The sequence below is a fragment of the Microtus oregoni genome, unplaced genomic scaffold (assembly GCF_018167655.1).
Source record: "Microtus oregoni isolate MIOR12 unplaced genomic scaffold, Mior012 000067F_ref0000223, whole genome shotgun sequence".
Classification (NCBI taxonomy): Eukaryota; Metazoa; Chordata; class Mammalia; order Rodentia; family Cricetidae; genus Microtus; species Microtus oregoni.
In genome coordinates this window covers 3,000,421-3,014,333 of record NW_024543974.1, presented here as the reverse complement: position 1 = coordinate 3,014,333, position 13,913 = coordinate 3,000,421, and positions in this window count along the sequence as shown.

The window sequence follows — 13,913 nt, the reverse complement described above, 5'->3', positions numbered from 1 at the left end:
TCAGATTCCAGGAAATAGGAAGTGCCCAGAATTTGAACATATAACACAAGACGTTGGGGACATCTCGGGGAGGAAGGAGTCCACTGTCATTGGTGCAAGGAAGCAGGAGACAACGTAAATGTCGAGACCCAGACAGCTAAGTTTACAGAACTGACGAATCTGTGAGGCAGCTAGGTGAGGATGAATGGGGTAGAGCTAGCAGCTAATGTGACCAGCACAGAAGCCATGCCATAGCCCCACAGTACTAGAAGGATGAGCATCTGGCCAAGTAGGATGCTTGTTTTATCACATTGTTCAGACATTACCTCAAAGTAGGCCCTGTAGTACCTTGACTTAGTTACCTCCTTTTTCAGTAGAAGACAAAGCTTCCTCTTGTATGGCCCTCTGCTGTGTTTGGGGTTACTGAAGTTCTCACAGTCCCTATGCCCTCTCCATTCTCAGCTCTGGTTCAGTGTCCCTCCCATCCTGTCCATATGGTGGTGGTGGCAGGGGAACCTGGACTATAGCCACTTTCCTGAACCTGCCCAATCCCAAACTTCTTCACAGTTACACCTTCCCTGCCTTGCCCAACCCAATCACTTGCTCCATTTGGCTGTAAGCCTAGGTCATAGCTTGCTTCCTTTTTAAGTGAGCCCATTTCTCCTCTATCTCAGCCAATCTTGTAGTCACCTCTGACAGAAAATGAAACTCTCTCCTGCTGGCTGCCTTGTCCTTCCCCTACTCACTGTCACCCAGCCTGGCAGTACAGTGGGAGATGAGGATCAAGAGCCTCTGAAATGCTAACAGAGGTGGGAAAAGAGATTATTGTGGGAAATATAATAGTATATTGATCAACTGTGTACACAACCGCTAGTTTATGGCCCACATGTCCACTGATAGCAGGGAGCAAAAAAGGTTAAGATCCCTGTTGTAGAGACCCACCCTTCTAGTATGCACCAAGGCTGCCCAGGCCTTCCTTTCACAAGTCAGCCCCCTTTGAACTTACACAACTTACTTATTTATGCATGTGTTTGTTCACTAAGATATTTCTGGGTATGTAGCTCAGTTAATAGAGTGTTTACTTAGCATAAATAAAGCCCTGGGTTTGACCCATAGCGCTGTAGAAAATCTGATTATGGTAATACACACCTGCTATCCCAGCATTCAGGAAGTAAAGGCAAGAGATCAGAAGTTCAAGGTCATCCTGGGCTACAGCGAGTTCAAGACCATAAAATTCTGTCTCAACTAAATAATTAAATACATAAAACCAACACATAAACAAGAAAAAAAACATTTCCAACTTGTCTCCATTCGTATCATGCACAAGGTAAAGACTGAGAATTTATCAGTCCTGGCCCCAGCATTTGAGAAGTTCGAAGCTCCACGGAGAGTAAGATGTCAAAACCCATAACCACAGTGAAAGAGAGTAAAGGGTGTGCCTTGAGCATGGGTGTGAACATGGAGAACAACACTATCTGAGCATCCTACAGAGTGTGAGATTGGAGAAGGGCTTAGCTTCTTCTCCAAGCTGCCACCACTGTAGGGTAAAAGGGACAACTGGAGCAGGAAGCCAACCAATCACAGAGCACCCTGACTCTGGATCCAAAGGCAGTGAAAGAAACACACCCTGGATCTGAGACCTGGCTCCCATCTTTATCCTTGAACCCAGGACTAAAGAAAGACATGTGTCCTGACTCTGAAACCAGTGCCAAAAAAAACAAAAACAAAAAACAAAAAAAAACCCAAAAAACAAAACCTGCTTTGTTCCCTGGTCCTAAGATTAGAGTCAAACAGCCAAAAAAGAACCAGTGAAAGAAATTCAATTTAGTCATGAAATGACAGTTATCTCTTCTCCTGACCAACTAAACTAACCAATCCCTCTTCTCCATGGGAAAACTCCACCCTAAGAAGCCCTATAATAAGCCTCTCTGCCTATTCAGTTAGAGGCTGCCACTTATCCCTCCCTGACAGAGGTGGCTACTCACCTTCCTTTCAAAATAAATATCTTTCTCAAAAGAGTCTTTGGTGAGCAAAATAGAAGAAGCTGGCAGGAATGTCTCTTAGGAGACCATCCCCCACCACACCCCAGCTTCAGGTAGCCTTGCTTCTGTTGTAATAGGAGCGGCTGAGCTGCGTCCCCGGCACCCCGGCCGCCTGGCTAGCTTATGCCCCGAAATAACAACACACAAATTGTATTCTTTTAAACACTGCTTGGCCCATTTCTATCTAGCCTCTTCTAGAATAATTCTCACATATTAATTTAGCCCATTTCTAATAATCTGTGTAGCACCACTAGGTGCGCTTACCGGGAAGATTCTAGCCTACGTACATCCTGGGTCGGAGCTTCATTGCATCGCGTCTTCCTCAGAGAGCGGAGCATGGCGTCTCTCTGAGCTCACTTCCTCTTCCTCCCAGCATTCTGTTCTGTTTACTCCTCCCACCTATGTTTTAACCTATGAGGGCCAAGCAGTTTCTTTATTGCTTAACCAATGAAATCAACAGATTGATATATGACACTCCCACATCAGGCTTCCTGATAGTTAAAACACCTTTCCTCCAGAGCTGAGCTGTCCCATTGCAGCTCCAGCCTCCAGAGATGTTCTTTTGTGACTCTACCCCTCCAGAGATGTCCTATTGTGGCTCTAAGTATAGCCTGGCTTCCTGAAAAGTCAGGATATCTCTGCAACTCCACAGCTGTAAAAGAACCTACAACCTGCAGTCAGTTCACTGGTCTCTTGTCCAGCTGGGCTTTAACTTGCTGTCTATCCCAGGAATCCTTACATTGGGTGTGAGAAGATAGGTGCCAGATTAAACGCATGAGGCCCAGTTACATCTGAATTACAAACAGTAAGACAGCTTGGGTAAAAGTACAGTCCAAACATTGTACAGGATATAGTTACACTTAAAAGTATGTTTGTTTGTATGATATTCAAATGTAACTTAGCATGCATTTTTTATTTTTTTAATTACGGAAATTTTGTGGACAAAGAAGGCTAAAACTAGAATAAAATAGACTAAGGTGAACTTGTTTGGCAACAGTGGTACCCTATTTACCAGGTTTTCTCAGATAAAAAGTACCTGGAATTCCTGTTAGCAATTGGTGTCCAACCTGTTCTTTGCTCAAACGTGATGAAGGGGTGAACCTCTTTGATAAAAGCAGGGAGGGCAAAGGGGCTCAAGGCCAGTTGTAGAAATGCATGCTTGTAATTTCAGGGCTCAGGAAAAGCAGGAGGATTATTGAGAGTTTGGTGCTAGCCCAGGCTGCACAGCAAAATCGTCCCAAAAATAGAAAGAAATTTAGCTGTTACTCGAGTGGAATCTTCATTCTTCCTGGCTAGTGTTTATAGTGCTAGAAGAAGCTGCACATGCTACTAGAGAAGAAAAGTACTCACTGATCTCACCAGCTGTGAAACCTTCTAGCTATAATAAGGACTTATCTGGCAAGATATGCCCACCAGTGCAAGAGTGGTACAGATGCCATGGGAGTAACCAACCACTTTTAACAAATTGATTTTAAGGTCTGCTCTATGAGAACCCACAGTTTAAGGGAAACCCTACTATTATTACACTGCTAAATGGATACAGCACTAAAACAATTTCTAATTACTTATTGCTGTACTCTCATCAAAAAGCCTCTTAATAGCAGATACCAATTAATACAAAAACCCACAACTTGTTAGTATGCAGAGAATAAGAGGCTGAGAGGTTCTCAGTCCTAAATGGGACAATTACATTGCATTCATTTCCTCAAGGCTTAGGAACTGACATGGGAAGAGTGTAAGAGCTAACTTTCAGAAGCCTGAGAACTCTCAGAAGTGGTGGAACATATCATGGTATGGGCAAGCTATGGCTGCCTGTGCACCTCCCCATAAAGATGAAGCAGTGAAGATTCCTAGGGTAAAGCAGAGAAAGGCAGGATCTATAACCTGGCCAGGGGTCAGCGGAGGGACAAAGCCTGAAGGGGTTCAACTAATACAGAAACTCAAGGTGCCAGAAGAGCAAGCATGACCCTCAGGAACAGCTGCCTCAGTCTGAGTTACCACATCTCATTATGTTTTGGAGAAATTCTGCCAACATTTTCTAAGAAACATAAACTGAACAGGTACATTGTAAATCACTCACATCTGAGCATTTCTACAGAGGGCTGAGCATTTGTCCACCACATTTAAGCCTCCACATCCCATATCTAATAGCCCTCTAACACCTAGAATTACCAAATCAGCATTTACTTATTTATTTGCTTATTTATTCATTAACTCATTTATTTATTTGCTTATTTATTTATTTATTTTGTTTTTTTTAAAAGGGCTTCTCTGTGTACAGCCCTAGCTGTCCTGAATTCACTCTGTAGACGAAGCTGGCCTCCAACTCACAGATATCCACCTGCCTCTGACTCTTAAGTACTGGGATTGAAGGTGAGCACTACCTGCTCAGAATTTATTTTTGAAAGTTAATTTCACTCCAGATCTCATGTAGCCCAGGCTGGTCTTGAACTCGCTATGTAGCCAAGGATTAACTTTTATCTCCCATATCCATATCCCAAGCCCTGGAATTATAAGCAGCATGCATCACCATGCTCCCAAGGTTTTGTGCAAGTTAGACAAGCACCCTACAAATTGAGCTACATCCTTAGCCCATTAGTAAATCTATATAACGTTTGGGGGCATTTAAGGAAATCATTTTAAGGTATAATGCCCTCCTGGGACAGGAAGCCTCAGGGATTGTGGGACCAATACCTTCTTTTCAATGTCTCAGTTTCCTGTAGGAATTGGAGTCCTAAGAAGCAGTCCATTGGTCTTAGAAGCAGTAGTGAATGCAAAGAACAAGCAGCTGCTGGGTGGGGGCTGGTGTCATAGGGGAGTCTGCAAAACACAGCTGTAAATGGGACATAGTGGGCAAGGAACAAGCAACCATAAAGGCTTTGTAGTCCAATAGCCCTAGGTTCAAATCTCTGAGATACTTGAAAGCTATGGGATGTTGGGAAAGTCGCTATACGTCTCAGCACTTTCATCTTCTCATCTCTGAAATGGATACACTTGTCTGAATTTTTCAGGTCAACTTTAAGAGATCAATAAGATCATTATATGTGGAAAGAGAAGCTAAGCTAAAGTTCCAGAAAATGGGAAACCTTGGCAAGATAGGACCAACAAATATCTCTAAGACCTGATGGGATAGAATTTGGGACAATGCACTTTGTTCACACAATTACCCCTCTTCATGCTTCACTGACATAGAGTTATCAAAAGAGTTTCCAAAGCTCCACAGTAGCTCCCGTCCTTGAAATGACCACAACTCTTGGCTACACTCCAGTCCCATAGGCCTCTAGAGACTGTAACCAGAGGAGTTCAGAAAACACGTTAGAGGAGATGGAGGGATACTATTTTCATTAATGTTTGTCCACAAAAGGTGTGCTGCCTAGCCTAACTTGGTTTGATTAGCATAGACAAATGGCCAGAGCTATTGATGCAATCTATGTGGATGCAATCTTTCTTGGCCTTGAGAAAGGAAGAGGAGGAGAAAAGAGTAAGCTTACCCATCCATTGTCCAGAATTCTGATAGCATACTTACAGTCACCCTTGAACTGCCTGGCCTGGACTCCTGATGCTCCTGTCTATACCTTCTGAGTGCTAGGATTACAGATGTGTACCACCATGCCTCAATAACAAACCCTTTCTTTTGTAAAGAACATAAACTTCAGATATTTTATTATAGCAACTGAAAATGAACTAGCACAATTATTATTCATCAGGAAGATGTGAATTGAAAAAATGACTTTCAAAATGGCTTCCATGGCTACCATTCACTGCTGTTTTGAAGTTCCAGGTACAGTAGTTTAAATAGTTACTAAATGAATGAGCATGAGCAATAAACCCCGTCTAGCACGCAAACAGACTTTCTTCTACTTAGTTGAGAAAAACTGGCCATGGGCACATAGCCTTCAGTAATCCCAGAGCCTTCCTTGGGGTACTATTGTATTTTAGAGTTCCAGGAACCATATGCAAAACCTTGTTACATGTCACAATTGAAGGCAAACAAGATTGTTAAGTTTTGGGGATACATCACATAGAGTACCAAGACATTGACAGTCAACCGCAGAACTGACTTCATTCAATTAGACAGCATTTTACTTTAACACACAAGTGCTTGCTGAAAGTCAACCAACAAATGGATTCTAAGAGAGAAAGTAATTGTTATCTTGCAAGATGGGGTCAGGAAAACAGCTTCAAAGTGAGGAAATAACCTCTCAACTCACAGGATCCTATTATTTACAGGATGCATATTTTACTTTCTTTGATTTGCAAAAGGAAAATATATCAGTTTTTAAAAAGGTGTTTTTGTAACTGTGAGAAGGAAAAAAAATCACTGTGTCTAATTGTACTCTATTTTGGTTTTTTTATTTTTTATTTTTATTTTTTTTAAATTGTACTCTATTGAAAGGCTGGGCTGTCAGGGTTAACATTTCAAAACAGGTCTTGATATACTTCAGTTTAGCAGCTGGTAGCAGTTTCCCCAAGCCCTCAGTGTATCATTATTTCTCAGCCATAACTGTCTCCTATGTCATTGTTAAGGGTTGAATTGCATTCTAAAAAAATATATAGAAATCTTAACCTTAGTACCTGTGAATTTGACTTTCTTTGAAAATAAGTTATTTCCTAATGTCCAAGTGAATGTAAGGTCATAATTCAAAATGAAAGATGCTTTCACAGGAAGAGGGAAATTTAAACCCTGAGTTATATGATTACACAAGAACATTAAGGGGTGATGGTAGGGGTCCAGTCCATCATAATATAAAAAAACATACTTCAAATACAAAAAGGAGCTCTGAAGAGAAAATGGCACTACTAATACCCTCACTTCCAACTTCAAGCCTTTACAACTGCAAAAGGATTCATTTCTATGTCTTAAGCCACTCAACTTGGAATGCTTTGTTATGGAAGTCCCAGGAAATTCAGGCATCTCCCTTCAACTCTTCTGTACCAAGCCTCCTACTCCCAACCCAACTTGTTCACTGCTCTGTGCCCTACATGCTTTCCTGCATACATCATTACAAGACTTTATAGGAAACCATAAGTTCAAGTGATAAGGGACAGCATCAGCTTCCCTTTAGGGTACTGATAAAGATGTCCTCATGTGGACATATTCTGTGGTCAACATAAATTTAGCCTGTGCTGGCTCCATTTCATAGTGACCCTTCTCCCTTTCTATTTGCCAATGTTCTTGTTAGTGAAAGCTCATCCCAGGGATCATTGTTACCATTAACTCTTCTCTGCCTCCCCAGGAACTTTATCAGTGCATCCTGTGTTCCATAGCAACTTGTACATTGCCAGTCTAGAGCATTTGCCACATCAACTCGACTATTCCTGCTTTGAGGAATGTCTTTTCACTTCTTCAATAGCTCAGGGTTCTGATTACTTGTTATCACCATCTGGATTCGCCTCCTTTTATGGCTTCCAGCCTGGACTGTAATGAGATACTTGGCAAATTCTGTATCAATTTTGTTCATTCATTACTTGTGTCTTACCATAGGTGGGTACAGGTTAGGGTAGCTGTCTATTCACTCAGTAAAGATAATTGTGAAGCAACTTCATGTTAGTTTGTTTAGGCATTTGTTGCCCTTGTATATCAGTCCTGCCTTGCTTATCTTGTCTGAGTGTTAACCCTGTTTCCTTGTGGCTACAGATATTGTGTCTATATCATCAAGGGTAACCAATGACTGATTGTTGCAATGTTCTTAACCTAGTTTAATTGAAGAATGAAAAGATGTGTATGTGGCACATACTCATAACCTCAGCACAGGAGGTTGAGACAGGAGGATCAAAAGTTTGAAACTATCCTGTGCAAGACTGTCTTGGATTAAAACAACAACAACAACAACAACAACAAAATGTAACTCACTGACTGAACAATACTAGAAGTGAAAATAATATCACTATATTTACTTCCCTCCATGAAGGGATACTTTGTGATAGTGGGGTCTTTGTGAATAATAAAACAGTTGGGACTTTAACAGCTATCAGAGTGGCTCTTTTACCCAGATGGAGAGGTCATGTCATTACAGTAGTGTGTTGCCCAACAATAGCTGTAGCATGTGGGAAGGTTTTGAAATGACCCATATCTACCTCAGATCTACATGACTTCAGATAAGGGTTGGTAGAGAAGTGCATGACTAATAACTCCTCAGGCAGATTTATCTCCCAGTGGTTTGTGATATTTATATCAGTTATATTGAGTGTTACAAACCTCTATGCACTTGTTAGAATAGGCTAAATCTGGCAGATACTTTTAGCTAAAAGGGTCAAGTAGTATGTCTTCATCTCAAAACTTTTTGCAGATAATAGCATGCTGAGTTTTTTACCAGTATTTCCATCATCCCATAGATTAAACACTTTACTTCTCTGAGCTCACCTTTTCTTAGATGCTATGGATGAGTGAGATCATGAAGCATTTGTCTGTATGTAGCTTATATCATTTGACATGATGGCCTCTAATTCACTCACTATTTCCACAATGACAAGATTACACTTAGTTTTATGGCTGAACAATTGTATATTAAGTATATATACAAAGTCACTGTTGGAGGGTTTTACTTCTATTCAGTTTGCTGCAGTGAGTATTCAGGCACTGTAACTCACTGACTCATTCATAATCATTGTCTCTTTTAAAGAGACAACTGTTCTATTTAGGAAGGAGTTTATATCTACAGCTGACAAGCCATGGCTCTAGTCTCAGTGCCATTTATCACAAGACAATTATCGTAAGATTCTCACAACCTCTATAAGCTTGCTTTTTCTCACCCATGAAAGAAGTGTGGGTACTGCTTTAGTTACTTTTCTAATACTGTAATAAAACACTGTCCCTATAATTTATGGAATGAAGGATTTATTTGGTTTCTAATACAGAAAGATAAAAGTTTATCATGTGGGTAATCATGGAAAACTGGTGCAGAAGACTGAGGGCTTACATACTGAAACCCAAGCAGAAAGAAGAGAGAGTGAGATATGAATGGTACATGGCCTTTGGAACCATAATGCCTTGAAATACTTCCTCCAGCAATGCCACACATCTTAATCATTCCCAAAATATTATCATCAACCATGGACCAAATATTCAAACATTTGAGTCCATATTGGATATTTTCATTTAAACCACATTAGCCACTTTACTAATCTACCTTTAAAGGACAGAGCATAGGACAGATAAGAAGAAACAAAAGTAGCTCAGCTGATAGCACTGGCTATAATTTCAGTTACTTAGGAAGTTGAGGCAGAAGGAACACAGTTCAAGGCTTGCCTGACCTATAAAGTGTAGGCAGAGATGGCTTGTTGGTGTCTGGCTTCCCAGACCCAAAATAATCACACAGAAACTGTATTGATTAAAACACAGCTTGGCCAATCACTTAGGCATAATGCTAGCTAGCTCTTATATCTTAAATTCACCCATCTCTATTAATCTTTACATCACCATCAGGTTGTGGCCTACTGGCAAAGTTCCAGCATGCTCCTGAGGATGTCGTTATCCTTTGGTGGCTACACTCTCTCTGACTCCACCTTCTTTCCTTCTCTATCTGCTTAGAATTCCCACCTTGCTCTATTCTCCTAAACCACTGGCAGAAACAGATTTATTCATTAATGAATAAGAGCAACACATATACAGAAGAAATTCCCACAGCATTTCCCCTTTTCTGTCCAAATAAAAAGGAAGTTTTTAACTTTAACATAGTAAAAATTACATATAACAAAATAGGTATTAAGCAAGAATTACAGTCACAATATTTATATCTACTTTATCTTTTATCATATCTAATAAAAACTATAACTATTACTATCTATTCTTCAACTGCATCAAAGACTACAGAAAGATATAATATTACCTACGTTAATAGAAAGTGCGTTATAAGCAACTTTCAAAACTCTATAATTGACAGAGACATCTCACTGCCTGGACAGTCACCCAAAGTTCTTCTGTACCATTGTGGCATCCATCTTCAGCTTACAGACCCATGGTATCCAGAAGACTTTTCCATAAAGCAGGAAATTTCAAAGACAATTCCACCTATGTTGGAAGTTTGTCAGTCACTTTCTTTTGTGTCCTTCAGAATGACTGGAGGAAATCCTGAAGGACCATCTCACCTTTAGGCAAGTTCAGGAGTCATTTTTCTGTGTGTCCTGCATGTCCAGTTCATACAGAATAACATCAAACAGTCTGGGGAAAGAGCAGTTTCTAGTCCAAATGGCTAGGAAACTCCATAAGGAACCTCTTTGATGCCCATTTTCCTGTTGAAGTAATTTGTGCTCCTAGGAGCAGATGTGTCTCATTGTCACAAAAAGTCCTAAGTTTTTAAACATTTTAAATGCCATATTCCATTAGTCTTTGAAAGGTTTGAAGAATACCTAGCCATCTGAAATATATCTCTGTACATCTAGAAAGCCTTACTAACCTGACTACAAACTTGACTGTCGTAGATTCTCTCTATTAACCTGTATTTCTTAATTATACATTGTATTTTTTAAATGAGCCACACAAACACAATACCTTAATCAAGAGCAGAAATATACATATAACAAAACTGACCTTAAATTTGTATCAGTAAACCAAGATCCATACCAATACCAAGTATTCATCTCTATAGTATATCCCCCTTTAAATGTTAACAAATTTTTATAAACAATATTTGGGAATTTGGGTGTAGTTCTCTCCAAACTGCTTCCTGTTTTCTGTTTGGTGAAGTATTTGGGGAGTTCACAGAAACCTTTCAGGGGTCTTGTTCCATCAAGGCACATTAGCCTAGAAGGAATCCACAAGTTCTCATCCTCTGTGGAACAAAAGTAGAACCTCTTTTCCAGAGTAACACATCCTTAGACCAAATTTTGAAGTCAATATACCTTTCATATATATATTGGTTTAGCTTAACAGCCACCAGAATCAAATATCTCTGTACTTAGCTCATTCACTATCAAAAATTTTAAAGAAAACACAATAATATACATAATCCAGACTCTCTGTGTATATTCCGTCTTTACATGGCTTATTTTTTTTTACTCCTTTAATTTATGACTATCTGTACTCTGTCTCTTAAAGACTGTTTTATTTTTAAAACCATTTACTTCCTTTTATAACTGTCTATGTTCTTTTTCCTCTCTCTCTCAAGCCTATGTACATTTATCCAACACTTAAGACCCATTTAGAGGTCTTTTCCATCTGAATCCATCTTTATTGCATGCATATCTGTATTAATTTTCTGACCAGCAGAATTTTTACAATGGTAAGCAGCTTGGTTACAAATGGCTCAGGATACTGGCTCTGTCTCTCAGGCTTTCAATATGACAGAGGTAGTTCACTGCCAACTCTGGGACTGCTGGATGGGATACATTATCAACACCTCAACTCTGGGAAGCATTGTCCCTAAATTCAAAGATCAACAAGGAGAAAGGCTTGGAAAGAGGGTAAGAGCTAGAGACTTTGGATAACATTTGATAATATTGGATAACAAGTGTAACATTTGGTAGGTTGACCACTCTTCAGTGGAAGATCACACACACAAGAATATTTAAGCAGCACACATTGATCTCTACTGATTTAAGAAAACAAGGCATAAAGTTGGGTGGGTAAGGAATAAGGTTGGATCTGAGAAGTGCTGGAGGAAGGTGATAAACATGAAAACATGTTATATGAAACTTTCAAGAAAAGTAATTAAAGAAAATACAAAGCAGATGCACTGAAAGAATGAAACCTAAAGTTGTTCTTTAAGTTCTATAGGCTTGTGTACACACATGTACACCCATTCCCCCACCACATCCATCTGCATACACATAAGCACACCCACAGAGAGTCACACCCATGTGCATACACATTGACATACACACATTGACACACACAGATCAGAACTAGGTGTTGTCATGCCAGTACAGCCTGGATGCCAAGACTGGAGGGGGCTTCTGGGATTGAGACACAGAGGCTTCTTTTTTTTTTAAATATTTATTTATTTATTATATATACAATATTCTGTCTGTGTGCATGTCTGCAGGCCAGAAGAGGGCACCAGACCTCTTTACAGATGGTTGTGAGCCACCATATGGTTGCCGGGAATTGAACTCAGGACCTTTGGAAGAGCAGGCAATGCTCTTAACCACTGAGCCATCTCTCCAGCCCCCCCCCCCCACAGAGGCTTCTTTTAAGGTGGAAGAACAGCAAGCTTTATTTTGCATCAGCTAACGCCTTTTATACCTCTACTGCTCCTGTGGAAAAACACTGGCCAGAAAGAACACAAACATCATTGTCAATTACAGACCACAAGGAAGTTCCGCTGTCGGTCAGGGAGAGTGAGGGCAGCTAGATCACAACAGGTATGGTGAAGCACAGCTGTGTTTCCAGCACTTCAGAGGCAGAGGCAGAAGTATCATGAGTTGAAAGTCGTTCTTAGCTAAATAGCAATATTATGTACAGACAACGACATATGAGATACTCTCTCAAAGATAATTTAAAAACCTGAACAGAAACACAAAGAACTCTTACACATTGCTGTAAGACAATTGACAAACATTGACAAACACACAGAAACAACAGAACTCTTACCACTGCTGATAAAAATATAAAATGGTGAAACAATCCAAATTTCTGTTGCAGGAGAGCCAGGCTGCTTGTTCGTCCCAGCTGCCCGGGTAGCTTAGCCCTGAAATAACCACACAGAAATTGTATTAATTAAATCACTGCTTGGCCCATTAGCTCTAGCTTCTATTTGGCTAACTCTTACATATTAATTTAACCCATTTCTATTAATCTGTATAACACCATGAGGTCGTAGCCTACCAGGAAAGTCTCAATACATCTATCTCCGGTGGCTGGTTCATGACATCTCCCCACTCTGCTTTCCTTTTCCCAGCATTCAGTTCTGTCTTCTCTGACTACCTAAGTTCTGCCCTACCAAGCCAAGGCAGTTTCTTTATTCATTAACCAATACAAACAACACATAGAGGGGATTGCCACATCACAAATGAATGCATAAAAAGGTGGTATGTATATACATATGATGGAATGCTAGTCAATCAGAAAAAGAAATGAAGCATTGATTCATGTTACAACACAGATGAACCTAGAAAACACATAATTCTATATATGCAATAATAGTCAAATCCACAGAGAGGGGTTTGTCAGGGGTGAAAAGGGAGAAATGGATTGTGGATCTGGAGTTGTGTTAGGGAGTAATGAAATTTTCTGGAAATAGATGTTATATAGTTCTGTGAAAGTACTATTTAACTGAATACTTAACATGGGTAAATTTCATAGTACTCAATCAATAGCTCATTATCATCATCATTATTGAATTAAGGTCTTGCTTTGTAGTACTTGCTTGCCTAGTACCTATTATTAGTGCACAGTGGTCTCAATCTCACAACAACCCTCCCGTGTCAAGCTTTTAAGTGCTGGAATCACAAGTGTGTGCCACTATTCTCCTATTTAGAATAATGTCACAATAACGCAGTTGAAAGACAGGGCTTGTGCAAGACCTGCATTGTGGGAAGGGTAAGGAAAGGGGTTGAGTCTTGGGGGGCTTTGCCCCAGCAGTTTTCCATGTATATCCCTAGGATGTTCCAGGCTCTGCTGGGAGGTCTACAGCTGTCATTGATAATGCTGCTTGCTGCCGGAGGCTTTACATGTTGTTCCCTAAGAGCAAACAGAAACTGGAAGGAGTTTGGCAAGGGGCCAAGAGTCTATGCTGCTCACAAATAGCTACTCCTGGAGTGTCCCACTTGGAGACTCATAGGGTTGACAGGCTTCTTTGTGGGGGGTGCATGTGTTCTCCATTGGTCAATGGTCTGTTTGAAGAGATTCCCAGAAAGTGTATTTGGAAAAGGAACATCTCCACCACACTCTGTCTGGAGTACTCTCTCAATGGGTTCTTCCCCAGTTGCCCACCTAAAGGTGAGGTCCTCATG